This window comes from Orcinus orca, chromosome X (assembly GCF_937001465.1).
Source record: "Orcinus orca chromosome X, mOrcOrc1.1, whole genome shotgun sequence".
Taxonomy (NCBI): Eukaryota; Metazoa; Chordata; class Mammalia; order Artiodactyla; family Delphinidae; genus Orcinus; species Orcinus orca.
Genome location: NC_064580.1, coordinates 80504063 through 80529526, shown reverse-complemented (window position 1 = coordinate 80529526; position 25464 = coordinate 80504063). Strand labels below are relative to the sequence as shown.

The window sequence follows — 25464 nt, the reverse complement described above, 5'->3', positions numbered from 1 at the left end:
CACAATGCTATGAGACTAGGTATCAATTACAGGAAAAAAAAACTGTAAAAAATACAAACGCATGGAGGCTAAACAGTATGCTACTAAATAACCAAGAGATCACTGAAGAAATCAAAGAGGAAATGAAAAAATACCTAGAAATAAATGACAATGTAAACACGATGACCCAAAACCTATGGCACACAGCAAAAGCACTTCTAAGAGAGAAGTTTATAGCAATACAATCCTACCTCAAGAAACAAGAAACATCTCAAATAAACAACCTAACCTTACACATAAAGCAAGCAGAGAAAGAAGAACAACAAAAACCACACAGTTAGCTGAAAGAAAGAAATCATAAAGATCATGTCAGAAATAAATGAAAAAGAAATGAAGGAAACAGTAGCAAAGATCAATAAAACTAAAACCTGGTTCTTTGAGAAGATAAACAAAATTGATAAACCATTAGCCAGACTCATCAGGAAAAAAAGGGAGAAGACTTAATCAACAGAATTAGAAATGAAAAAGGAGAAGTAACAACTGACACTACAGAAAAACAAAAGATCATAAGAGATTGATACAAGCAACAATATGCCAATAAAATGGACAACCTGGAAGAAATGGACAAATTCTTAAAAAGCACAACCTTCTGAGACTGAACCAGGAAGAAATAGAAAATATGAACACACCAATCACAAGCACTGAAATTGAAACTGTGATTAAAAATCTTCCAACAAACAAAAGCCCAGGACCAGATGGCTTCACAGTTGAATTTTAGCAAACATTTAGAAAAGGCTAACACCTATCCTTCTCAAACTCTTCGAAAATATAGCAGAGGGAGGAATACACCCAAACTCATTCTATGAAGCCACCATCACCGTGATAGTGAAACCAGGCAAAGATGTCACAAAAAGAGAAAACTACAGGGCAATATCACTGATGAACATACATGCAAAAATCCTCAACAAAATACTAGCAAACAGAATCCAACAGTGCATTAAAAGCATCATACGCTGTGATCAAGTCAAGTTTATCTCAGGAATGAAAGGATTCTTCAATATATGAAAATCAATCACTGTGATATACCATATTAACAACTTGAAGGATAAAAACAATGTGATTCTCTCAATAGATGCAGAAAAAGCTTTTGACAAAATTCAACACCCATTTATTATTAAAAACTCTCCAGAAAGTGGGCAAAGAGGGAACCTACCTCAACATAATAAAGGCCATATATGACAAACCCACAGTCAACATCATTCTCAATGGTGAAAAACTGAAACTATTTCCCCTAAGATCAGGAACAAGACAAAGTTGCCCAATCTCACCACTAATATTTAATATAGTTTTGGTAGTTTTAGCCAGGGCAATCAGAGAAGAAAAAGAAATAAAAGAAGTAAAACTGTCACTCTTTGCAAATGACATGATACTGTACACAGAGAATCCTAAAGATGCTACCAGAAAACTACTAGAGCTAATCAATGAATTTGGTAAAGTAGCAGGATACAAAATTAATGCACAGAAATCTCTTGCATTCCTATACACTAACAATGAAAAATCTGAAAGTGAAATTAAGAAAACACTCCCATTTACCATTACAACAAAAAGAATAAAATACCTAGGAATAACCTACCTAAGGAGACAAAAGAGATGTATGCACAAAACTATAAGACACTGATGAAAGAAATTAAAGATGATATAAACAGATGGAGAGATATACCATGTTCTTGGATTGTAGGTATCAAACTTGTGAAAATGACTATACTACCCAAAGCAATCTACAGATTCAATGCAATCACTATCAAAATACCAATGGCATTTTTCACAGAATTGGAACAAAAAAAAAATCACAATTTGTATGGAAACACAAAAGACCCCAAATAGCCAAAGTAATCTTGAGAAAGAAAAATGGAGCTGGAGGAATTCAGCTCCCTGACTTCAGACTATACTACAAAGTTACAGTAATCAAGAGAGTATCTTGCTGGCACAAAAACAGAAATATAGATCAATGGAACAAGATAGAAAGACCAGAGATAAACCCACACACATATGGTCACCTTATCTTTGATATAGGAGGCAAGAATATGCAATGGAGAGAAGACTGCCTCTTCAATAAGTGGTGTTGGGAAATCTGGACAGCTACATGTAAAAGAAAGAATTTAAACACTCCCTAACACCATACACAAAAATAAACTCAAAATGGTTTAAAGACCTAAATGTAAAGCCAGACAGTATAAAACTCTTAGAGGAAAACATACGCAGAACACTCTATGACATAAATCACAGTAAGATCCTTTTTGACCTACCTTCTAGAGAAATGGAAATAAAAACAAAAATAAACAAATGTGACCTAATGAAACTTCAAAGCTTTTGCACAGCCAAGGAAACCATAAACAAGACAAAAAGACAACCCTCAGAATGGGAGAAAATATTTGCAAATGAGGCAACTGACAAATGATTAATCTCCAAAATATACAAGCAGCTCATGCAGCTCAATATCAAAAAAACAAACAACTCAATCCAAAAATGGGCAGAAGACCTAAATAGACATTTCTACAAAGAAGATATACGCCTTGTCAACAAACACATGAAAGGATGCTCAGCATCACTAATCATTAGAGAAATGCAAATCAAAACTACAATGTGGGGCTTCCCTGGTGGCACAGTGGTTGAGAGTCTGCCTGCTGATGCAGGGGACACGGGTCCATGCCCCAGTCTGGGAAGATCTCACATGCCGCAGAGTGGCTGGGCCCGTGAGCCATGGCCACTGAGCCTGCACGTCTGGAGCCTGTGCTCTGCAATGGGAGAATGGGAGAGGTTACAACAGTGAGAGGCCCGTGTACTGCAAAAAAAAAAAAAAAAAAAAAACCTATAATGTGGTATCACCTCACCCTGGTCAGAATGGCCATCATCAAAAAATCTACAAACAATAAATGTTGGATAGGGTGTAGAGAAAAGGGAACCCTCTTGCACTTTTGGTGGGAATGTAAATTGATACAGCCACTATGGAGGCTACCATAGCCACTATACAGCCACATACAGCAGTATGGAGGTTCCTTAAAACAACTAAAAATAGAACTACCATGTGACCCAGCAATCCCACTACTGGGTATATACCCTGAGAAAACCATAATTCAAAGAGAGTCATGTACTACAATGTTCATTGCAGCACTATTTACAATAGTGAGGACATGGAAGCAACCTAAGTGCCCATCATCGGATGAATGGATAAAGAAGATGTGGCACATATATACAATGGAATACTACTCAGCCATAAAAATAAATGAAATTGAGTCATTTTTTTGTGAGAGGGATGGACCTAGAGTCTGTCATACTGAGTGACAGACTCTCTTTCTCTCAGAAAGAGAAAAACAAATACTGTGTGCTAACACATATATATGGAATCCAAAAAAAAAATGGTTCGAATGAACCTAGGGGCAGGACAGGAATAAAGATGCAGATGTAGAGAATGGACTTGAGGACATGGGGGGCGGGAAGGATAAGCTGGGACGAAGTGAGAGAGTGGCATGGACATAAATACACTGCCAAATATAAAATAGATAGCTAGTGGGAAGCAGCCACATAGCACAGGGAGATCAGCTCAGTGCTTTCTGACCACCTAGAGGGGTGGGATAGGGAGGGTGTGAGGGAGGGAGACGCAAGAGGGAAGAGATATGGGGATGTATGTATATGTATAGCTGATTCACTTTGTTTTGCAGCAGAAACTGACACAACATTATAAAGCAATTATACTCCAGTAAACATGTTAAAAAAGTATGTTCTAATGAGGATCAAGTTGCCAGATTTAGCAATAAAATGTATGATGATCAATTAAATTAGAGAATCAAACAGTGAATAATTCTTTCAGTATGGGACATACATTTATGAATATTGTATGAGATATATTTATACTAAAAATTATTCATAGTTTATAAAACTCAAGTGTAACTGAGCATCTTGTATTTAATCTGGAATCCTCTGAGTATTAAGAATTTTTTGAGCCCTGAGTGTCTCCAAAAGGTTAAGCAATATCAGTGACATGTCTAAGGTAAATAAGAACCGGAAGAGAAACCAAGCAGAAGAACGGGTAAAGAATGAACAATGAATGTGAAAAAAATATTAAAAAATAAAAAATAGAGGCTGAGATAAATAAAATGATATATATGGTGGGTATACAGCATCGTTAACCTGGAGAGGCCCTTATGGGATCCATTCAACAAATGTTGTTTAGCAGCCTTAGGATTGCTAGTGTTTGGCTTGTTCTCATGTAGACTTAATTTGGCTTTGATACTTGTTTTGGATAATTATTTACAAGTTAGAGACTGCAGATACCAAACTAAATAAATAAATACCATATTTGCCTCAGTTTACCTATGGAGTAAATATCTTGGATGGTCAATGTTAAAGATGAAGAAACTGAATAGCTGAGACATGCCCAAGCTCATATAGTGTTTTGCAAAGCAAACTAACTAGAGCCTGGCTTTTGTGATTGCCCCTCCCCCACCTCTTTTTAACCTAGACTTTGACATTTCAGTAATTTATGGAGGAAAAACAAAACAAAGCAATACAAAATCAAGCAAAGAACAGAAGGAGAGAATCTGATATCTCCATCATGTAGGTGAGGTATAATATGATCCTCAGAGTTTAGTTTCCAGTGGCAGGATATAAATAGCCTGAGAAAAACCATTGAGACAGGATAATGACTAACTGGTAAGCTTTGCCACAGTAGAAATGCTTCAATTCAATTTTTTATCTTCAGAACTGAGCACATAACCTTGCACATACTATGTGCTCAATACATACTCACTGGGAAAAAAAAAAAAAGGTATCCCTTATTTATAGTAGATATTAAAATTCCCATGAACTGAATCAGAAATTTTACAATACTAACAACTAACTCAATAAAGACCACATAAAAGCTTTGAAAAACAAATTATAACTAAATATATATATATATATACATATGTATCAGTTATGAAAGATTCATGGTCCTCAGAACATGAGGCAGAACTTTGTCAATTAAATAGGACTCCAGAAGCTACTTTGAGTAAATGTGTCATTTTGAAAATAAACATTTTAAAAACATATTCTAAAAATTTCAAATCCAAAAGAAGGTGTACAAATTTTTGAGACATCGGCACGTACATTCTTTCTCAACCATCATCTCTTGTTTCATCTGTGAAATACATAAGGTTTATCCAAAAACCTTATGAGATACGTAAATTTATCCAAAGTTAGAGAGACAAAGAATGCTTTGGCTGGAAAGGGTGACAGGTCCATTTACAATAATGAACTGCTATTATGTCCTTATTATGTCTGAAGCCAAAGAAAGACCTGGAGGTGTTCTGAAACCTCATTTGTCATACTGGAGAGGTAATTCTATTAATGACTTTAAGTCAAGCTTTATGCAGTGTGTTTCAAGTGTATTTTAAGGATCACTTGGTCAGACAATTTCCCAAGGACAACAGAGAAAAAAAATGGCTAAGTGCAACTGAAAATGACATCCAGTTACCATCAACTCTCTTCCACAGTGAATCTGGCAATATCTTTTCCTGGTGGACTATTTCCTTTGTAAACATGGGATGATCAACACCTATCTCAAAAAAGTAGTCTTGCTTGGTTAGCACTGAATTCTAGCCTATGAAAGGAAAAAAAGGCTAACGGCAACAACTGGAAGATATCTTGCTTACTGTTTTTGTAATACAGCATTTGCTTTATTTTAGCTTCTAACCTGAAAATGTTTCATTACATAGGAAGTATGAGAAAACTGAATCATTTCTTACAGGCCTGTAGCTATGGCAGAATCTTAGAAGAATCTTAAGCAAGAATACAGCAGACGTTGCTTTTGCAAAGGCCATAATAATCCCATTTATATGAAAAACATAATTGTGGTTCTAAAGATCAAATACTGATTGTTTTACTTCACAGATGTATTATGTATATGGCATTGAAGACATAGTTGCATCTAGTTATTAAAATCTCTCCCATATTGCACATAGGAGAAGGAAATACATGTTTTTGGGAATACTCTTTGTGACTAATGTTATTAATATGGGACAGGCTAGTCATGAAATGACCATCAAGAAACTCCACTCCTAGCAGAGAACTAATTAATAGAGTGATGCTTCAATACTGGGCAATGCTATTTGTTAGAAACAGCTGTTCAGTATGGCATTTCTTGACTATACTACACTATGGACTAGGGCTTCTTCACTGCCACACAAGAAAAATGAGGAACCGATTTAGAAAGTAGTGTTTAAATGTGTGTATCTGAACACTGCCAGATTTCAAATCCCAGCCTTACTATTTAATAGCTGCATAAGTTTGGATCTCTCATTGTGTCAGTTTCTCCATTATAAATGGAAATAATGTTAGAATCTATTTCATAGATGCACAGTGAGAACTAAGTGGGATAATGTATGTGAATGAAGTTCGCAGCACTATGAGACTCAATTCATGTTAGCTTTATTATTATTATTAAACAGCTATGTGCCACACATCGTGCTAGGCGTTTCACATTTCTTATTTTTTTTTAACACTCACAAGCACCTTGTCAGGACAATATCATTCATTGTTTTGCCAAATAGTTCTTTTGCTTGCAAGCCCAAAAGATTGACTTTGGATAACAAACACACCTACAAAAAGTGTAGGAACCAAGATGATACCAGTGATCAACATAGCAGGTATACCATGCTGCCTCTGCTGGGGTGAATCAAATCTAACCATTTTTTCATTCTTTTATCACTCTGCTCAAGAGAGACTTCAGTTAGTTACACTTGGATTTTTAACCATAATTTGCCTAAGGAAGGGATTGACACCCTGGTCAACATTCCTATAAAGACTAATCACAATGGGGAACAGGTAATCCTATAAAAGGAAGTCAGGGTGCTGTTACTTGAAGAAGACAAAGCATGATAGATAGCCACAGACATAAAGTTTCTAGGAATCGTACTATATAGTTAAAGGAGTACTTTTGTGTTTTCATCTTTAAGGTATGGAAGTACAGGTCAGTCAGTAGTGCTGGTGATGGGTGAGAATCCATTGTGAGAGATTTCTCTTGGAAATTTATTTTCTGAAAACCTGATAAATTCCTTTAACATTTCTTCTGGAGGATGAAATCTCTAGGAAAGATTTAATAAATTTACCTTTAGGTTACATACATAGAGGTATATTGTTATAGGCTCCTCACAATATCTTAGAGCCTGTGCAAACAAAAATCTTGATAGGACTAATTGTTTATGGAGATTATAGATGAGATTTATTACCCTTTAAAACAATAATTTCCTTACTGCACTTTAATTGTTCCTGACTAATCATGAACCTAACATAAAAAGCTATCAAATTGCTGTCAATTTCCTGAAATACCTTCAAAACCACTAGTGGAAGTGATAGTAATAGGAATTGTCCAAATATGCAAACACCTAATAAAAAGTTTCTAAACCTTATTGAAGTTATCCATTGGTAAATATCAAAATATTACATATGTGGGGAAGTGGAGAGTAAAATTCTTTGGGGGAAATTTTTTTCAGTTGTCTTATTTTCTAGCAAGTAAAGATCATCTTATTAAACATCTGTTTTCAGGTTTAGTCAATTTGCTTGAAATACTGCCCACTCACTTTGAGAGTAGAAAGAGACTAGGCAACTGAACTATAACACTTTCATAAATTAACCAGAGCTTCAGTAGGAACTGGTTTTGAACATTTTTTTTTCCTATTCCTATTTTTCTTTTTCTGGGAAGGTAACTGAAACAAATTTTCTTCTGAAGCCATATTCTTTGGCTATTGAAATATTCTGAAGTATTGATTTTTATTCCTGGTTTTGCTTATTGCTTGGCATTTCATTCCAGCCCGTGTTGCAGCACCCAGTTTTTTTTCATTTTAACATCTTTATTGGAGTACAATTGCTTCACAATGGTATGTTAGTTTCAGCTTCACAACAAAATGAATCAGTTATATATATATACATATGTTCCCATATCTCTTCCCGCTTGCATCTGCCTCCCTCCCACCCTCCCTATTCCACCCCTCCAGGCGGTCACAAAGCACCGAGCTGATCTCCCTGTGCTATGCGGCTGCTTCCCACTAGCTATCTACCTTTTATGGCACATCTAGTGTAATATGAAGTATTATGACAAAATTTAGTTCCCTCAAACTCAAAGACTGCTGTAACTGTATCTTTTGCACCTGCTTGGAGAGAAATGGAAGGTATCTTGTTCAGCTCTGAGGAAGGGAGAAGTTCCTCTAAAGGAAAGTTTCATCTATTTCAATAGTACTTCCTCTAAATAGTCATAAAGGAGGAACGATTTAAAAGTTACATAATATAGTATCACTTTAAGCCAGACACAGATGTTTCAAATTAAAGTGGTACAGTTATAGAAGCACAAAACGAAAGAAAGCTTTTAAATAGTAGGGTGACAGACGGCCTACTTATCAATGAGCCTGCTTCAGAAACCCTAGGTGCTCTCCCATTATAAAAGACAAAACCTTTTACAATGTATACACGTCACAATATTTCTAAAAATGTGGGATTCAAAACTGTTGGCACTTAAGACCACTTGCTTCCAGAAATAAAGCCTTGGTTGTGCAATAAACCTCCTCTGAGCACTACATTTCAGCTCTGCACATAATTAGGATTTTAAAACTTCAAAATGGCAAAAATCAGGTAGTACCATTACCAGTATACTAAAATTGTCCAGTAAGAAAAGATCCACTTACACTCGTATTAAATGAGGAAGTCAGGCAACCTCCATAGCCAATAATATTTATCAAACTGGCCCTGCCAGAAATTTCCACCATTAGCCAATTCTTTGTGTTAAAGCATTATTATCCCTCTTCTATCAGATTGCATAAATTATCTGAAAGGGAGTAAACATTCAGCCATTAAATGTAAACTTCAGATTTATTAGATTTAAGGAAGTGAGACACAACTCAAATGTTTTTATTAAGGTGATATTAACATAAAATAAAACTGACCATTTTAAAGTGAATAATTTAGTGTCATTTAGTACATTTGCAATGTTGTGTAACTACCAGCTCTATCTACTTCCAAATATTTTCATCACCTCAGATTATGATCCCATACACATTAAACAGTTCCCTATTCCCCTTTTTCTAGCCTGTGGAATCACCAACTTGCTTTTTATCTCTATGGATTTACCTATTCTGGATATTTCATATAAATGGAATTGTACAATATGTAACCTTTTGTGTCTAGCTTATTTCACTTAGGATAAATATTTTCAAGGTTTTGTCATGTAACAGTACTTCTTTCATTTTTAAGACTGAATATTTTTCATTTCATGAATACATCACAATTTCTTTTTCCATTCAGTTATTCATGACAATTGACTTGCTTCAAACTTTTGTCTATTGTGAATAATGCTATTATGATCATTTGTGTACAAATATTCTTTTGAATGTATACCTAGAAGTAGAATTGCTGAGTCGTATGGTAATTCTATGTTTAATTTTTTGCAAACCTCCCAACTTAAACATCGCAACTAAACAATTTTACATTACAATTAGCAATGTATGGGGGAGGTTGCAATTTGTCTACATCATTGCCAACATTAGTTATTTTTGCATTTAAAAAAATGTATTACAGTCATCCTAGTGGGAGTAAAGTTGTGTCTCACTGTGGTTTTGATTTGCATTTACCTAATGACTAATGATGTTGAGTACCTTTTCATGTGCTTATCGGCCATTTGCATGTCTTTGGAGAAATATCTGTCAAGCCCCTGGATTGGTTATCTTTTGGTTGTTTGTGTTTTGCGTTTTTGAATTATGAGTTTGAATTGAGTTGTTCAACATTTTGTCATTGAGTTATAAGAATTCTTATATGAGAACTCTTATGAGAAAAAGATAAAGATTTGCAAAGATTTTTTTCCCCTCTGTAGGTTGTCTTCCACTTTCTTGATAATGTCCTTTGATGCACAAAATGTTTTCAATTTTTACAAAGTCTAATTTATCTATTTTTCTTTTGTTGCTTATGTTTTTGGTGTCATGTTTAAGAATTTATTGTCAAATTCAAGGTCACAAAGAGCACAAAAACCTGTATTTTCTTCTAAAGGTTTTAGAGTTTTACCTCTTATATTTAGGTCTTTGATCAATTTTCAGTTAATTTTTGTTTATGGTGAGAGATACCACTCCAACTTCATTCTTTTGCCTGTGAATATCAAGTTGTCTGAGTACCATTTGTTGAAGAGACTATTCTTTCTCCATTGAATGATCTTGGCATCTTTGTTGAAAATAAATTTACCAGGAATATATGTGATTATATCTGGCTTCTCAATCCTACTCTATTGGTCTCTATGTCTATCTTTATGCCAGTACCATGCTGTTTTCATTACTGTGGCTTTGTAGTAAGTTTTGAAATCTGGAAGTGTGGTTTCTCCAACTTTGCTCTTCTTTTTCATGTTTTTTTTTGTTGTTGTTGTTTGTTTTGGTATTTGAAATCCCTTCTAATTCCATATGAATTTGAGGATTGGCTTTTCCATTTCTGTAAAAAGGCTTTTAGAGCTTCGATAGGGACTGTATTGAATCTGTAGATCACTTTGGGTAGTATTGCCATATAAACATCATTAAATCTTCTAATCCATGAACATGGGATGTTTTTCCATTTATTTTTGTCTTCTTTAATTTCTTAAAGCAATGTTTTAGAGTTTTCAATGTTCAAGTTTTTCACCTCCTTAGTTGAATTTATTCCTAGGTATTTTAATTTTTTGGATGGTATTACAAATGGAATTATTTTCTTAATTTCTTTTTCAGACTGTTCACTGCTTGTCAGTATATAAAAGCACAACTGATTTTATATGTTGACCTTGTATTCAGTAACTTTGCTGAATTCATTATTAGTTCTAGTAATTTTTTTGTGGATCTCATGGGATTTTCAATATATAGCATCACATTATCTGTGAATCAGCTAAGTTTTCAAAGGAACCTGAAGAAGCAAAACAGGGAAGAAAATGCCCACAAAATAAGATTGCAGAAGATGTTAGTCTTGTGTAGGATGCAACAATTAGAGTAGAAGAAGGGAATCAAGAAGGCAAAAATAAAATATTAGGCCCCTAAAAAGTGTACAGAAAGCAAGGAGTAAAAAACAAAATAGACTAAAGGAATTTGAAAGGTCAGGTTTTCATACTTCACAATTTATTCAGTAGCCAGCTTTATTCACAGCAGAAAGGAAAGACCTCATTTAATCAAAATTATTATAGTAAGGATGATGCTTAGAGACACGTTCTTATTGTAACAAAGACTTGAATTTCTGGGGATCAACCAGACCAAATTCTTAAATTTTGTCTGCATATATATTTTACAGCCTTAAACATACAGATTAATATGTCTTATTTTAGTTGCTACTTAACATTCCATTTTTCCAAGCTGCCTCATGGTAAGCAATATGGAGTTTGAAAGCACTTACTAAAAAGTGTCTGCATTTTGAAGAATTCTGTAGTAGACTGTATTTTTGAATCTTCCTAGGTGCTTCAATACAATTTCAACTGTTTCAACTGTTTCCATTTTGACATTTAAGGAAATAAATCCAAGGCTAGAATCCTCAGTTTCACAGGTACTTTTATTTTTTAGTCATGTCTGAAAAATGATAAGCAGGAAATGATCCAAGCATAGGTCATTTTAATCCATTACTCAATTTCAACCTCATAGTAAAAGAATGTCAGTCAATAGATGAAATAAATTGCCATTTTGATCATTTGATTTTCACCCGCCAGATTGATTAAACTGATACTCCTTTTTAACCCTATTCTTTAATGGACTTATTTGACACATCAAGTAACTGTCTGAACTAGAAATCTAGTTTCTTTCTGGATACCTTTCTCTGTCTTAACCCACACCTAATCTATCAGCAAGTCCTGCAATTTCTACTTCCAAAATATACCCCACATGTCAATTTCTATCCCTCTCTACTGCCACCAGCCTAGGACAGACCACCCTCATCTCTTGGCTGGATTTTTAAATAGCCTCAAATTTTGTCTCCCTGCATCCAAACACACTTGCCTCTCAATTCCATTCTCCACACAGCAGTTAATCTTTCAAAAATGTAAATCAGGGCTTCCCTGGTGGCGCAGTGGTTGAGAATCTGCCTGCTAATGCAGGGGACATGGGTTCGAGCCCTGGTCTGGGAGGATCCCACATGCCGTGGAGCAACTAGGCCCGTGAGTCACAACTACTTAGCCTGCACATCTGGAGCCTGTGCTCCGCAACAAGAGAGGCCACAATAGTGAGAGACCCGTGCACCGTGATGAAGAGTGGCCCCCGCTTGCCACAGCTAGAGAAAGACCTTGCACAGAAATGAAGATCCAACAGAGCAAAAATAAATAAATTAATTAATAAACTTCTACCCCCAACATCTTCTTTAAAAAAAAAAAAAGGTAAATCAGATGATTTCACTCTCCTCTTTAATCCTCCAATGGCTTTCCCCTTCAAACTTAGAATTTAACATCCAAACTCCTTACTACAACCTATAAAACTCTGCATGATCTGAACCTTCACTGACTTTCTCATACCTTCTACTACTTCCTCCCTTACACTAAACTCTCCAGCCCCACTTGTCCTTTTTCTGATTCTCAACATTCCAAACTTGTTCCCTCTTCAAAGCTTTTTCTCTTCTTATTTTTCTACTTTAGATGCTTTTCTACTAGGTAAACTACTTGTTCAACCCATCTATGAAGGTCTCAGCTCTAATGAAACTTCCTAAAGCAGAACTTCCTTGACAACCTGATCTAAATTTGTCTCCTAATCCATCCCTTCTCCATACCATATTATTTTTTTACAGAGTCCTGTTCTTTCCCACAGAAGTCTTATCACAATATTTATTTATTTATTCATCTCCTACTAGATTGTATGCTCCATAAAGACAAAACCCTATATTTATTAATCACCAGCTTATAATATGTACATAAGCATATTTTTTTTAAAAAAAATGTCCACTGTATAAATAATTTTTATTTTTTTAATGAAGAAAGTGCCATCTTAACTTTATTTTCTCTGCTTTAATTCATTACTTCCTTCCACAAATGTTATCCTTTCTCTTGAATCTTTAATTATCTTCCTTCCCCTCTGTCATGCATAGGCTCAGGTTATCTATAACAACACAAAATTTAAACTTTACTCCTTCTTGTCAAGACATGCCTTTATTTCTCAGCCTCTGCCCTCAGATTCATGGATTGCCCTGAATTCACATTTACTTTGTCCAACCCCAAGTTAGTTCATTCAGTAGAGCTGGGTTTCTGTCTTGACCTATGTGTGTTAATTCTCACAGATGATTCTTTTTTTTTCTGTCAAATTCTTATTCTAGTACTGGGGTCTGCCACATCTTTAGTTCACTGACTAGTAGTCTCCCTGCTGTTTCCACTTACTTCTAAAAAAGTACCCTACCTTTGCTAGAACTGGAGACTTATATATTTGCTCAGCTAGGGCCTAAGAAATGAGGATTTTGTCCTTTCCTTTTCATGGAAAAATGTGCTGTGTAAGGGCTGACCACTTTCCTCAGGACCAATTTTTTCAAAAATTGATATTGAGATTTCAGTAGGTAACACAATTAACCTCACCACCAGCCCATTAATCCTGTTCTCATAAACTCCAGCCTGTCTCTGGCTTCTTGTTTACCCAAAGTTCTTTAAAAATAGTGTTCAATCATTCTGTCTATTTTGGCAACATCAATCCACCCAAATTCTTTGTAATCTGATTCCTTCTCTACATGAGTACTAAATCTATCCTCTGGAATGATCTCCAAATGATAAAACCAATTCCTTAGTTCTCATTAAAATTGATTTCCCTGCAGTAGTTGACTAACCAACTTGTTTTTATTGAAATGCTCTTAAAATTTGTGACCATTCATTACTGTTTTTTCTCTCACCTTTCAACTGAGCTTTATGTTGTTTTTCTAATAATCCTTTTTTTCTCCTGCTCCTTAAATATAAGGTGCTGTCCTTGATTTTATTTCACTTGTTCCTTAGAGAATTAATTCATCTCAATATCTTAATTATTACATCTATGTGAAATTTATGTACTTAGTTAAAAAACATCTCTGGGACATTCTTCTCATATTTCTCTTTGATAGCTGACTATTCATATTTTGATGTTCCAAGACCTCATTCTCAACATGTCAAAAAGCTGAACCCATAATCAAAACCCCAAACCTCATTTCTTTTAATAGTTACCATTGCTTTTTTCAGTCTTGAAACTTCAGAATTATTTTTATGTCTTTCTACATCACTCCCTACATCCAACTATCCAATAAGTATTATCAATTTTTCCATTACAGTGTTTCTCACATAAAACTCTATAGCCAGAGTACATTCCAGAAACCCATTTCAATCTTTCATAACATATGCATGAACTATACAAGTATCTACTTAATTGTTTCCTTCATTTCAATAATATTTGCTCCTGGGCAGTAATCTTCAAATAGAAATTAAATATGCCAAAAGTATTCAAATGGCCCACTAGAATTCAAGACAGAAAATCATAGATTTGATTTATATAATTTGATGTCTTAAAAATCAGAAAGAAATTTATGTTTACCAACATTTAACATATATGTTGACACTGGCTTCCAACTCAATTCATAAGTATATGTTTATTTGACAAGGCTGGGAGGCATGTTATCTTGAAGGAGACGAAGTATCACAATATGGAGGGGTTGGTGCCTTCACTCTTCATTTTTCTTCAGCTTTCATTAGATATTGTGTTTTACTCATTCCAGTTCAGTGGATTTAAATATTACATTATCAATTTTTAAGGAAATGAATAATCAAACATTGGCCAAAGGCCCTAAAAATATGTTGGGTATGAAATTGAAGATTGAAAATTATATTAATATTGCAGATACAAATAGATTATATGAAAATGCAGCAGACACTTCTAAAAGCAGCACTTCTTTAGTTTCATTACAAGGTAAAAATGACAATAATTAGATCAGATATAAGAAGTCATCTAAATGTTCCTAATGTTAGCAAAAATATTTAAATATATATTTATATCCATTACTGTTAATGATGATGTCTATGTGCTTTGAGATAGTGGCTAGTGCTAATGCAAAACATCACAGTAAGAAATACATTGTAAAGTAATATTTATATCATTTAAATTTTGAATATATTTTATAATATACATAAGTAGTACAACAGGAAATGTATATACTTTATAACCAGCTAATTATCTGTATATCAGAAAGTACATAATCAAATAGTTTTTATTGATGAGTGTATGACCAACAAAATAGAGACCACTGTTCTAGTACATCTTTCATATCACAAGTTGATTATTCTTTATGAAACACTATTTAAGTCCTGCCACTTCCATGTTAAAAGTCTCCAATTTTCCCATTGTTTATTGAATAGAGTATAACAAACACTTTAGCAAGGCTTCTAGTGTCTAGTTCCAGCTAATATTTCCACCTTTTTTTAAAAACCATTTTCCATCAATTTGTTGCATGTTGGAAATCAACTATTAAGCCAAAGGACCACATAGGCCTTGATAATTTGATGCTCCCACTATTAAGTTGCATAGGATTATTTAAAAATTATTTATTTCATTGACAAAAGTCATATTTCTCAGAAACATCTGAATTTTGGGCTTGTTTTAAATATCAAAAAATGTGCCAACACTGGACTTTTAGTCTTGAATGGCAACAGGAAGCTGGAGCTGAGTAGCAGATGTTCCCTTTGAACTAAACTTGTATTCTCCAGGTCATCAAATTTGCAAACTCTCTCCTTTGTCTTTGTAATTCTAAGGCCAAGTGTTAATTAATATTTCTCACCACCTTTTTGCTGTGGTAAAACAAATATACACAAAGATTGTAGTGTGTTTTAAGAGAAATGGAAGAGAGTACATATGTATATGGAAGAGAAGAAATTCCTGTCATATAGGCTTTTGTATCTCTTAGCATCTACTTCAGATGAACTTAGCTAACTCAACATTACATGAAACACATTTACACTTCTCATTCTTGTGTTTTTATTCATGCTGTTTTCTCTACACAGGAATTTTCCTCTTTATCCTTAAAAACTAAAAGATCTATGTAACACTTCTGTTTTTTTTTATTATAGATACTTAGATCCTCCAAGTGACCATTCAGTTCTATAACAACTAAAACTTTGCAAGATATTAGTTAGGAGACATTGAAAGTCTCTACAAAAGGTAGAACTCCTAAATATAAAAAATAATATAATTACTCAAATTAAAAAAAAAAACACAACACATCTGACAGGAGAAACAGCAGAATAGATAACTAAAAGCAGAATTAAAGAAGTGGAAGATGGACCAGTAGAAATTACCCAAATAACAGCTCAGAAAAACAAGCATATGGCAAATTAAAAAAGAAAATGTGAAAGTATATGGAGATGTGAAATTAAATGTCTTGCATAAATCTAATAAAAATCACAAAAGGAGAGAATAGAGATAATTGAAGGGGAGAAAATATGTAAGGAGATAATGGCTGAAAATTTTTCCAGAACTGATAAAAACAAGAATATATAGGTCTAGAAACCACAGTATATCCAAGCATCCAGAAAGAAGACCAGAACATCTAAAAAGAAACAATAATTATATTTACAACAACATCTTAACAAAATATTGAAGCTAGAATACAGTGAAGTCATATCTTCAAAGTTCTGAGACAAAATAACTCGACCTGGATTGTCATACCATGTTAGATTTTCAGCAATTCCTCTAAATGAATCTTTTCTTCCTATAACCATGTTCTTGTATAGTCCTCTCCCACATTAACTCTAGGGTTGGTCTTGTGAAATGTTTTGACCCATAAGACATTATCAGATTTGAGGCTTAAAAGCCCTTGGGAACTGGAGCTTAGCTTCTTGCTCCTGGGAATTCAACCTCTATAATATGAAGAAGTCTAGGATAGTTTATTGAAAGATGAAAACATGTGGACTCATTCCAAATGAGGTCCTCCTAGACCAATTGTGGCAAAATAATACCCTTCCACCTGACCAAAGATGTCCACATCCTAATCTATGAAATATGTGAATATGTCATCATACAAAGTAAAAGGGACTTTGCATTCAGATGTGACTAAGTTAAAGACCTTGAGATGGAGATATCCTGGATTATCTGGGTGAGCCTAATGTCATCACAAGGAACCTTAAAAGAGTCAGAGAAACAGGTAAGACAACAAAAGTGGAGATGAGAGAGAGAGAAAGAAAAAGAGAGAGAGAGAGATTTGAAGATCCTACACTGCTACATTTCTGGCTTTGAAGACAGAGGAAATGGCCACAAGCCAAGGAATGCAGGCAGCCTCTAGAAGCTGGAAAAGGTAAGGAAATAGATTCTTCCCTAGAGCCTCCTGAAGGACTGCATCTCTACCAACACATTGATTTTAACCCAGTAAGATCCATTTTGCATTTATTATGAGATAATAAATTGGGGTGATTTTAAATTACTGTTTGTATTAATTTTTACAACAACAGTGTGAAATTGATACATAAGTGTTTCTCAACCAGAGACAATTTTGCTTCCAAGGGAACATTTGTCTGGAGACATTTTTGGTTGTCACGACTCTGGAAGTTCCATCATCATCTCAAAGATAGAGGCAATGGATACTGCTAAATATCTCATAATATATAGGAAAGCCCCATGAAACACAGAGTTATCCCATTCAAAACGTCAATACTGTTGAGGTTTGTTAACCTTACCCTAGACCAACAAGCTCATGCTGATCCACAAGCTGAATACAGTCACATGAATGAGCCCCAGACAGGACCAGTAGAAGAGCCATCCAGTTGAACACAGACTAAATTGAAGACTCAAAGTCAACACCAAATAAAATAAATGGTGGGACTTCCCTGGCTGTCCAATGATTAAGACTTCACCTTCCAATGCAGGGGGTGCAGGTCCGATCCCTGGTCTGGGAGCTAAAATCCCACATGCCTCACGACCAAGAAATCAAAACATAAAACAGAATCAATATTGTAACAAATTCAATAAAGACTTTAAAAATGGTCCACATCAAAAACAAAATCTTAAAAAAAATGTTGTTTTTCTATATAGTAGTAGATAACTGATACACACCAGGAAATCAATATATGAAAAATTAGAGTAGAAAAAGACACTTTCAGATGAATAAAAAGTGAGACTACCAACAAGAGACCTGTACTAAATTAACTCCTCAAGAATGAACAAAAGATGTCAGAAGAATAGTCTGATATGCATAATAGTGAGCAAATAACTAAAATGTTAAACAGGTAAGTAAATCCAAAGTTTTCTTTACAAATTAATAAAAATAATTTATAATGTATGCTGTTAGAAAACAACAGAAAATTTCACTATTAGGATGAGTTTGGACTTGTTCCCTCCTCTTCATTTTTTTTTTTTTTGGAAGAGTTTAAGTAGGAATGGTGTTAATTCTTCTTTAAAAGTGTGTTAGAATTCACCAGTGAAACCATCTGATCCTGGCATTTTCTTTTTAGAGATGTTTTTGATTACTGATTCAGTAGCCCTGCTAGTTATAGGTTTGTTCAGATTTTCTGTGTTTTCATGATTCAGCCTTGGTAAGTTGTGTGTTCTTAGGAATTTTTCCATTTCATCAGTGCCCTTAAAAGAAGAGACCAGAGAGAGCTTGCTTCCTCTCTCTCTCTCTCTCTCTGTCTCTCTCTCTCTCTCTCTCTCTGCCATGTGAAGATACAAGAAGAGGCCCCTCCAGAAATCTCTGGAACCTTAATTTTGGACTTCCCAGCCTTCAGAAATGTGAGCAATAAATATTGTTGTTTTAGCCACTCAGTCATTGGAACTTTTGTAGAGCAGCCCAAAATAACTAAGACATGGTTGTTCCTCAAAAAATTAAAGATAAAATTATCGTATGACCCAGCAATTCCACTTATGGGTATATACTCAAAAAAGCTTGAAAGCAAGATCTAGAAGAGATATTTGTACACCCATGACATTGGCAGCATTATTCACAGTAATCAAATGTGGAAGCAACCCAAGTGTCCATCTATGGATGAATGGATGAACAAGATATGACATATACATTCAGTTACAAATTGGATATATGTCCAAAAGAAAAATAAAGATCTAAATAAATGAAGATATATTCATTGTTCATGGACAGGGAGATGCAGTTTTATTAAGATATCAATTGTTACTACTTCATCTATAGACTCAATGCAATCCCAAACAAAATCCCAGCTACTTATTTTGTTGATATCCACAAACTGATTCCAAAGTTTATATGGAGAGGCAAAAGACCCAAAATAGTCAATAAAATATTGAGGAATAACAAAGTCAGAGGCATGAAACTACTCAACTTCAGGATTTACTATAAAGCTATAGTAATCAAGACAGTGCAATACTGGTGAAACAATAGACAAATAGATCAATGGAACAGAACAGACAGCCCAGGAATAGAGCAACCAAATATAGTCAACTGACTTTTGACAAAGTTGCAAAGGCAATAAAATGAAGAAAATTGTGTCTTTTCAACAAGTGGTATTGGAACAACTGGACACCCACATGCAAGAAATAATAATAATTATTATAAAAATTTATTCAAAATGGATCATAGGCCTAAATGTAAAATGCAAAATTATAAAACTCCTAAAAGGTAACATACGAATAAATTTAGATTACCTTGAGTTTGCCAGTGACTTTTTAGACACAAAAGCAACAGTACAATCCATTGAAAGAAATAACTGATAAGCTGGACTTCATTAAAATTAAAAACTTCTGCTCTGTGAAAGACAGTGTCAAGAGAATGAGAAGACAAGCCACAGTCTTGTCTTCACAAATCCGATAAGACAGATATTTTAATCCTTTAATAATTTATTGCTTGGTCCCATTCTATGTTTCTGACTTTCACAGATTTCTCGTCAGAATTAGTTTGGAGTATGGAAAACAAAAATTAATAATAAATTATAATAATTACTATTTAGTGAATCTTAAGTATTTTACTTTATTCTAAGAATAAGATATGTCAGTACTAATATAAATTTCTTTTGAAAATAAATTCATCAAATCTTTCTAAGCCTGGAAGATATACCATCTATACTAGTGACTCTACCAGTTAACCAGACACTGAGGGGCAGATTAGCTAGTCATATGACACTGAGAACCCATCTGTCACTCAAATATGACAATGTCTTTGGAGCCTACAGTAGATCTCACAGAGATTAGAGAGAAAGATTGAGTTAAACCTGAGAAAATTTTAGAAAAGCCACACTATCCCCAGAGATTCTGTAATGGTGGTTCCGGTGCTGATACAAAGGCCCCAATATGTCAGATGTGCCTGAAGTATTTGAATTTCCTTTGATAATTTTTATAGTGTGGACAGAATTCTTGATTTTATGATGACTTTATGAAGTCTAGAGCATTCTATACTTATGGAAGAGAGGATCAGTGTCTTTACAGGTATTGCATGTAACCCAGCACCAATTTACACCATGCAATAATGAATAATCATTTGAGGCAGTAATTCCAAGTAACACATTTTAATGCCTTTCAATACTTTATTATTATAATGTTCCTCTTGTGTCTTAAAGAAATAGTACTGTCCATGGATATTTCTATTTAAAATATTAATAAAAACAACAACTTTTGTTTTCTCATTTACCCACCTGAATTTGTTCTAAATGAGAATAACTGATTTTAGGTACATGTGAAAAATACTTAGATTGAAGCTGGATTTTATTAAAATTAAAAATTTCTGCTCTGTAAAATATGATGTCAAAAGGATTAGAAGACAAGCCACACATGGGGATAAAATAAAATAAAATAAAACATATAAAGGTATATGTTTGTATCCAAAGTATACAAACTCTTAAAAATTAACTAGAAAATGAACAACTCAATTAAAAATTGGGCAAAATATTAGAACAGACAAGTTACTACAGGAGATATACAGATGAAAAATATTAATGTGAAAAGATGTACCACATCATCTCATCAAAGATTTGAAAATAAAATGAGATACCACTACACACCTATTAAAATGGCCAAAATCTAGAAAAATGACTCCACCAAATGCTGGTGAGGATGTGGAGTTACAGGAACTCTCATACCTTGCTGGTGGGAATGCAAAATGATACAAATACTTTGGAAGACAGTTTAGCAGATTCTTACAAAATTTAACATTCTCTTATCATATGATTCAGCAATCATGATCCTTGGTGTTTACCCAAATGATTGAAAACTTATGCCAATTTTAAAAACCTGTAAATGAATATTTGTAGCATCTTTATTCATAATTGCTAAAACGTGGAACCCATCAAGATGTGCTTCAGTGGGTAAATGGATAAATTGTGGTATATCTAAACAATGGAGTATTATTCAGCACTATAGAGAAATGAGCCATCAAGATATACAAAGACATGGAGGAAAATTAAATGCACAATACTAAGTTAAGAAAGTCAAATTTAAAGGGCTAAATACTGTATGATTCCAACTATAAGACATCCTGGAAAAGAAAAATCTATGGGAAAATAAAAAATCAGTGGTTGCTAGGGGTGGGGAGAGGGATGAATGAATAAGCAAAGCAGAGAAATTTTTAAGGCAGTGAAACTTGTTTTGTATGATATTATAATGGTGGGTAATTATCGTTGTTCTTTTGTCCAAACTCATAGAAGGTACATCAAGTGTGAACTCTAATGAAACTATGGACTTTGACTAATAATGGCATGTCAATGTAGACTCATTAATTGTAAGAAATATACCACTCTGGTATGGTATGTTGATAATAGGGGAGGCTATGTTTGTTGGGGGGGAAAGTGGTATATGCGAACTCTGTGTACTTTCTCTTTCTTAGTTTTGCTATTACCCTGAAGCTTATTCAAATCAAAGTATATTTAGGTGGAGCAAACACAAAATAACTCATGTGCCATTAATAAATATGTTGTTTAATCTCCAAATTTTTGAGGGTTTTCCAGCTCTGTTTACATTATTAGTTTTTAGTTTCATTCCTTTGTGGTATGAGAATGTACATGGTATGATTTTTATTTTTTTAAACTCATTAAAGTGTTTTTGGGCCAATAATGTCATCTATCTCGGTGAATTTTCTATATGACCTTCAGAAGAATATATATTCTGCCATTGTTGAATGGAATGTTCTAAGTGTCAACTTGATCAAGTTGATTGATAGTACTATACAAGTCAGCTATATCCTTACTGATATTCTGTCTGCTTGATATATCAATTACAAAAGGAGGTGTTGAAGTCTCCAACCATAATAGTGGATTTGTCTATATATCCTTTTATTTCTATCAGATTTGGGCTTATGTATTTGGACAGTTTTTCAGTGCATGCACATTTAAGATTTGTATGTTTTCTTGCATATGTGACCTACTTATTATTATGTAATATATCTCTTTATCTTTGGTAATTTTCATTGTACTGAAGTCTACTTTGTTTTAAATTACCATATCTATTCCAGCTTTCTTTTGCTTAGAATTAACATGGTTTACCTTTTCCCAATTCTTCCTTTTAATTTAAGTCTTTAAATTTAATGTATCTTTATGGTACATAACATATAGCTGTGTTTTTTTATTTCACACTACCTGTGTATTTTAATAGGTGCATTTAGATCATTCACATTTAAAGTGATTATTAACATTAAATTAATATTTATCATGTTTATGGCTGTTTTCAATTAATGTATTTGCTTTTGTTTATTTTGTACCCTCTTTTTCTGCCTTTCCTAATTAATTTTTTTTAATTGAAGTAGAGTCAATTTACAATGTTTTATTAGTTTCAGGTATACAAACATAATGATTAAATATTTTATAGATTATACTTAATTTAAAGTTATTACAAAACAAGAGCTACACTTCCCTGTGTTGTACAATATATTCTTGTTGCTTATCTATTTTATACATTGTAGTTTGTACCTCTCAATCCCATACTCTATCTTGCCCCTCTCTCCTTCCTTCTCCCCATTGGTAACGATTAGTTTGTTCTCTATATATGTGAGTCTGTTTATGTTTTGTTACATACATTTGTTTTATTTTTTAGATTCCACATATAAGTAATAACATAGAGTATTTACCTTTCTCTGTCTGATTTATTTCACTAATCGTAATACTCCAGGTCAATCCACATTGTTGCAAATGGCAGAATTTCATTCCTTTTTATGGCTGAATGTATATACATATATACATATGTATATATATACAAATATGTATATATGTATATCACATCTTCTTTATCCATTCATATGTTGATAGACACTTAAGTTGCTTACATGTCTTGGCTATTGTAAATAATGCTGCTATGAACATTGGGGTGCATGTATCTTTTTGAATTACTGTTTTCATTTTCTTTGGGTATATACCCAGGAGTGGAATTGCCAGATAATTTGGTAGCTCTATTTTTAGTTTTTTAAGGAACTTCCATATTATTTTCCACAGTGGCTGCCCCACTTTACATTCCCACCAAAAGTGTACAAAGGTTCCCTTTTCTTCACATCCTCACCAATATGTGTTATTTGTAGACTTTTGATTAAAGTCATTCTGAGAGGTGAATTGATATCTCATTGTGGTTTTGATTTGCATTTCTCTAATGGTTAGAGATGCTAAGCATTTTTTCATGTGCCTGTTATCCATCTGTATGTCTTCTTTGGAAAAATGTTTATCAGGTCTTCTGCCCACTTTTTAATTGGGTTGTTTGTTTTTTGGATGTTGAGTTGGATGAGCTGTTTATATATTTTGGATATTAACCCCTTATTGGTCATGTCATTTGCAAATATTTTCTTCCATTCAGTAGGTTTTTCCTTTCATATTGTGGATGGTTTCCGTTGCTGTGAAAAAAAATTGTAAGTTTGAGTCCTATTTGTTTATTTCTGCTTTTATTTCTTTTGCTTTAGGACACATGTGCAAAATACTGCTATGATTTATGTCAAAGGGTGCTCTGTCTATGCTCTTTTCTAGTTTTATGGTTCAGAGCTTACATTTAGGTCTTTAATCCATTTTGAGTTTATTTTTGTATTTGGTGTGAGGAAGTATTCTAATCTCATATTTTACACATAACTATCTGGTTTTCACACCACCAATTATTGAAGAGACTGTCTTTTCCCCATTGTATATTCTTTCCTCTTTTGTCATAGATTAATTGACCATAAGTGGTTAGATTTATCTCTGTGTTCTCTATTCTGTTACATTGATTTCTGTTTTTGTGCCATCTTCTGTTTCTAATACTGTTTGATAGACAACTTTCAGCCAGTATCTAGTGCTCTTTTTGTTGCTGTGTGTCTCTGACCATGTTCTACTGGGTCAGAAAACTGCTTCTTGAAATGGATCCTGCTACCTAAAAGTCCTGGCACAACCCAGTCCAGGTTCCAGTGAGGCCAATGTGAACATTACATTTTAAAGTTTTATAACCTTTGTTACTCTAGCCTTTGGATTCTTGATTCTATGAGCTTCATCTACAATAACAGCTGACCATTCCAAACTGCTAAGTTCATCCAGACACAAGTACAGTATTTCATAAGCCGTTACAGCAATTTCACATTTCCTCTGCTTTACACAAGTCGGTTCATTGTCTTTTTTGTTACCATGTAAAATAGTGATTCTGAAATATCCCCAGGTGTCCAATTCATCCTTCCAGTTGTAGAGGACAGAAAGAGGAGCAACTATTAAGAACATATTTTTTGCTATAAGAGAAGAGGTGCTCCTTTTTCATACTTTGTAGTAAAACCTCTGGCATTTTATTTTCAATATCTTCATGAGTAATCTATTTATGCAAAACTGCCACCAAAAATGAAATACCCTGTACTATTTTTCCAAGTTCCATATCATCACCAAGAATACTCCCTCTTCCTTGGATGAATTGTCCATAGATAAACCAGACTCCTTCCCTTTGGTAGTCTGTCAAATACCCATTAATTGTATAAGGAATAGAGTTTCAATCTTCAGATAAGAGAAAGCAATAACAGAAGATGGAAATTTTCTGTCTAGGAAGTAAGGTTTTTCCAAATCTTCATCATCAAATATAAAATTCCTGAAGCAATCTTTAACAGTTCTTACTTCTTGAAATCTTTTGAGAAGTATTTTCCTTTCTTGAAAATCTGAATATAAGATGATGCAAATGACTTCCTATTTTCATCCACAGTGATAGATTTTATGAAGTTTTATGAAGTGATAGATTTTTATAAAGTTTTTCATTATCTGGAGAAGAGGAAAGACATCTTTCTCCTGGATGCCATGTATTTGCCAGTCGTTTCCACACCTGGTTTCTAGGCAGAAGGATCCGTCTGGCCAGGGGGAGGGGCCTGACAGTTTGGCTGCATTTAGCCCCAGGCCGGGCAGGAGGATGACAAGGAGGAGGCCAGTGGGAGGATGGTGGCCAATACCACTTCCTGCTGCCCTCTATACAGTGCCTCCCCCATGTGGCCCGTTAACATGTGACAGAGGGAACAAAGGAGGGGCCCAAGGCGATGAAGGGAGAAAGGACAGTGGCCAAAGTATGCTGTGGAAGCTGACAAGGCAGCACTCACTTAGTCCTCTAGAGCTCTGCCATGGTGGAGGAC

General features: G+C 34.2%; 1 pseudogene; it reads right to left on the bottom strand.

Moving 5' to 3' along the window:
* Positions 1–24150: 24150 nt before the first annotated feature.
* LOC101281529 (DNA excision repair protein ERCC-6-like 2) lies at positions 24151–25224 on the bottom strand (annotated as a pseudogene).
* Positions 25225–25464: the final 240 nt, after the last annotated feature.